This window comes from Manis javanica, chromosome 10 (genome assembly GCF_040802235.1).
Source record: "Manis javanica isolate MJ-LG chromosome 10, MJ_LKY, whole genome shotgun sequence".
NCBI classification, from domain to species: Eukaryota; Metazoa; Chordata; class Mammalia; order Pholidota; family Manidae; genus Manis; species Manis javanica.
The window spans coordinates 16,225,152-16,230,157 of record NC_133165.1 but is presented as its reverse complement, the minus strand read 5'-3'; the positions used below and the strand labels follow the sequence as shown (position 1 = coordinate 16,230,157).

The window sequence follows — 5,006 nt, the reverse complement described above, 5'->3', positions numbered from 1 at the left end:
ACTTGGATTTCATTTCTGTCTTTGAACTGGAGTTTGAGCAGAATGGGAGTGGAGGGTCAAACTGCCTCCTTGTAAGAAATTCTGTTCTGATCTGTTTGCACTCTGTGTCTGGGCAAAGAAGAAAGAAGATCAGCACAAGTGGGTGTGAGATCAGAGGAGAATTATGCAGCTAAGACTGTTTGAAAGGAATTCCTGTGTTCACCCCCACTCTGAAATATCAGTGGGTATTTCTGCAAACTCAAAGGTTGACACTCCACTGGTATACTGGTTTTCCTTTTATCAGGAAGTATGTTTGTATAACTCAAAAATATAAAATCAGTCCAACAGAAGACCCTACAAAATGTGATCTCTTAACTTGTCCTTCTCATCTTATAGTTTAAAATCTCTCTGAAAGTATTGGATAATTTAAACTGCTTAGAAAAATCTTCACTATTTTCTTCATATGTTAGATCTAAGAGTTCCTTCTACTACATTTTCTATGTTGAATGGGAATTCATTCTATAGTAGAAAAAAGGAACTTTTTTAAAATAAGGAAGACCATCAATATTCTGTATGAAAAACATTTGGTATTAGAATTGGATGAAAGTGAATTACAATGCTCAGATTTGGGGTTGGTAGAACAGAAGAATAGACTAGACTAGACAAGACTAGAATAGAATCAATTTTTTTTGAAAGCTCAGACTTTCTTTAAATATCACTTACTTTTTTTTTTAACACGAGAACACTAAGTTTGGAGAAGTTAAGCCGAAGTTTTAAGTTTGTCTTCCAAATTTCAAGTAACCTGTTCTCTCTATTTTAACTTTTAGCCATCCCTATTCTTATCAAAAGTAGTCATTCTTATTGTGATTGTATTTGTGCTCATGCCCTTGAACATAATGGCGAACAAAATACCATGGGATTGGTAATGGTATTTTGGAGGGAATTTGCCAACTAGTTCTTTTATATATCTATGTCGATTTTTAAAACTATAATCCACAGAAAGAAATGTGTTTTATATTGGGATCCAGTGCACAAACACACACACACACCCTAAAACAGAAGCTTTAGTTCTTCTCTTTGCTTATCTTCTCTACTCTTCAGTTATATTTTATTCTTTTCAGTTTAATTAAAAACTGTAGTCAACCCACTGAAATGATTTTACAATTTGCTTATAGGTCTCAACTCACAGAAAAGAAAGCATGATTTTGAAAACAAATACATTTGACTAATGATGAAAATCCGTAATTGCTATAAAAGGAAAGTGGGGATTATTTTGGAATCCCATTCCTAGGATTTGAGGATGCTATTACAGGATCAACCCAGTCTCCACTCCCGCACTAGATGGGCAATGACCGCGAGTTTTATCTCAAGTAGATTTGTTTTCTCCTAATGCTTTATTCTTGGTGTCACTAGTTAGCTGAACTGACCAGAAAGAAGAGTTGCAACTGCTTGAAGCCCTTGCTGTGTACTGTATAACTGTAAGTGTATGCTAATGACTTTGTAATTCTAGGTTCAATAGCCAGAGAGAGGGAAAGTAAGAGAGAGCAAAGGTCACCACTGCATTCACATAAGAGCCTCAATGATCAGCATAAAGTTCACTTAGAACTTTCAGCAAACTGTGATGACTTGAATCCTGTCCAATACATTAAAATTACACATGAACTTCTCACAGAAGTTAATGTTTTGGATTGATTTATAGCTTAAATTTCTCAGCATACATACCACCCTTTTCCTACTCTTTATTAGTTAGATGAAAGCACTGGGTTGAAACCCGCAGCAGGGTACAGCTTTTGTTTCCGCCAGCTTCAGATCCGGGAATTCCTCCTTTGGTAAAACAGTAACTCGTGTTTCCTCCTGGTACCATCCCCCGAGCCCCCTCTCAGTTCTCTCAGTGTGAGCCATGAGGTCAGGGACCATTTCTCAGCCCTGTCGGACGGGGTTTGCATTCTTCTCTCCTCACTGCTGATGGCACTTGAACCCCAGAGCATACCCAGCCCCACCCTGACCTTCAGGACCACTACCGAGTGAAGGAAACAGTAATGTAAAGAGTTCTGTGATGCAGCAAAAGGTTTTTTGCTCCTAGATTGGCTTCTGACTTTGTACCTCGGTTCTTATCATGGGCCACCCACCTTGACATGTGGGGCCTGCGTCACTATATATAATTTGTTCCTGAAAATCTGAAGTGTTGCCTTATTCTTTCCTGTTCCTAGAGACTTAGATTATGGTGCATGGGTTGTCTGACTTGGCTGGGACTTCTCCTTGACTTACTGGCTCTCTTAGCTTTTCTGGATGCTTCCAGAAGACTAAAGTCATTAGGCGTATTGTGGCTAGGAGCATTCCTGTTTCCTTGTAAAGGCCACTGAGGGCCACTTCCCTAGGCCACCCTCTGTGGGATTTTGCAACATGTCAGATGCTGAGTATTGTCCACTCGCTGGGCCTTCTCCCAGCATCTGTGGCTGAGTGGATTCCAAACACCTACCCCTGGCCCATGAATAAGTCTATTATCAGAGCTGAGCCCAGCATTTATTTCTCTGCTGTTAGCTGGACCATATCTGGGGGACTCTCAAGATACATGAAACTAACTTTTTGTTCTCTCTCCCGTGTTCACTATCATATCTTACTCAGGAGATAGTTGTTGAATAAGCACATTTGAAAATTTGCATCACTTGTCACAGTTGTCCTTTTGTTTGAGGCATCGGACTGACTCACCAAAGGAAAACTTGTACCTTGATAACTGTTGCAAGTGAGAAAGATTTGGGAAGAATGAGTCTACTTCTTCAAGATTTATTATTAAATAAAATGTCAAAAGGTCAAGTTCGGAAGTATGTTTATTTAACCGCAACATTCAAACTGTCTCATTTTGGCACGGCTTTTGATTGTGTCCCCTGTAACCTCAAATCGCAGAAGAGGAGGAGTAGTGACAGGGTGGCAGAAAGAGAGGGACGGAGGGTGTGCGGGAGGGAGGAAGGACAGGAGGAAGGAAAGAAGGAAGGAAGGAGAGGTGTGCTCCGTTGTGGCTGCTGACCCTGAGAGCCTGAACTCTGTTGTGTTCATTTGGGAATATTATTCTCAAGAAACCAGAAATTCAGTTTGATTAATATTATTTTGTGCCAAGTTTCGATTGGCAAAAGCAGCACCCCGGTAGTAGAGAAAAAATATACCATTCTGCTTCGTAAAGAAACGTTGACTGGAAGTCCATTATTTCTATAAATTAAGTGTAAATTAACTAATAAAAACATACTAGTTACATCTCCGTGAAAATGCACACGGGATTGAGAAGGTCTCTCAAGGGCTTTTGTGTGTTTGGGTATTCAATAATTTTACAGCACAATTGAAACATTTATTTGGGCCCTCCTGCAGAGAAGTTTATCATCCTTGCATAAAGATGTTTTCTCCTGTGTCTGGATTTGAGAGCAGCAAAACAGAAGATTCAGCTACAAAGGGATAAGTGCTGAAAGGAAAATCAGTGTAGCAAGAGGGAACGCAGGACAAAATACTGCTGTCATCGCTGTAAGTGCAGCATCCTGGGCTGTTCGCATTTTTGCCAATTCTGCTTAAGCACCAGAATATTAAAACTGGCTTTCAAGGAGCTCCCTGTCTCAGCACAAAGGCAGACATGCAAACAAATAATTGGGCTATAATGTAATGGCAGAGCAGCAGAATGAGAGAAACTATTTGGGTAAGTGAGCCATGAAGGCTTCACAGGGTAAGTCTCAAAGGGGAATAAAAACTTGCTGGACAGAGAGGAAAAGAAAGGCATTGCACAGCAGAGAATAGCTAGAGCAAAAGCACTGAGCTGTGAAAATGCCAAGCATGTTGAGGGAAACTGAATGCCCTGAAGTGGCCCTGGGAACAATACACATCAGGAGAGGGGTTGTTGGCATGAAGTGACTAGAAAGCTAGGTTGGGACCAAGTAATCAGGGACTTAATATGTCAGTCAGAACGATTTTGGACCTGGTATTAGCATTCATCAGAGTTTGTGTTTTTTTTAATAAAAAAATTTAATGTGACAAGTGTACATACAACTATCAAATGAGACCTTGGAGAGGGAGGGGACATGTGGAAGCAACTGGTTTCTCTGCTTAACACAGCCATTTATACTTTTTACAAGGCTGCTAACATGATGGTGTTGTTTCCATATATTATCACCATTCCAATACTGGCCTGTCACCCTGGTTTGTGATCTCCACACATTCATCTATCCCAAAATTCATGAAGGGATCAAATCCCCTCAATATTCCTTGGGCTGGTCTGCTACTATGCAGTATCAATGACAACTTCTTGTCCTCAGATTTTTTCAACTAGGGAGGTTAGCTTTGCTCATGGCCTCTCCTCAGTGGGCTCAGAGTCACCTTGAAATGGAAATTGCAGTCTCCCTCACACTCCCAAGGTATCAGCAGAGGATTTTAAAGAGTACAGTGGCATGGCGATATCCAATAGTCTTTCTAGTCCACTCTACAAGGGACATTGAGCCCTGAGCCTTGTAAGAGGAGATTGCTGCCCTGTGCGTCATTGCCACCTCTCAGCGATGCTCCCCAGCCTCTGCTAAGCCATCCCTCACGTACCCCTGTGGCTTTCCGAACCATTCCTCTCAAATTTTCATGATTTCCGTAAAAACAGGTGCCAATATCCTCTTCCTTTTTTCTTCCGACCTACCATTGATTGTCTATGCTCTCCAGGCTGTATTTGATCCTCGGATCCTTTGTTAACGAGGGCCAGCTCACACCCTTATCATGGTCATGCATGGCATTGCTGGCCCTGGACATAGGACCTCCATGTCAACTCTAGCAAGATCTGCACCTGTATCAGAGAGTGATCATTCATCTGTTCAATGCATGTTTATTGAGTACCTATTATGTGAAGGATAATTTCAGGCATTGGGGAGACAAGGATCAAATAAAGGAGACATCTGCTCCCTGCTAGTTCACGGCCTGTAAGAGGGGTTGGCAAGCTGCAGCCTGTGGATCATATCTGGTCCACCATCTTTTTTTGAATGTAAAGTTTTGCTGAAACACAGCCACATTCA

General features: G+C 41.2%; 1 pseudogene; it reads right to left on the bottom strand.

Annotated features, from left to right (window-relative positions):
• Positions 1-4,075: 4,075 nt before the first annotated feature.
• Positions 4,076-4,566, bottom strand: LOC108410334 (small nuclear ribonucleoprotein G pseudogene; annotated as a pseudogene).
• Positions 4,567-5,006: the final 440 nt, after the last annotated feature.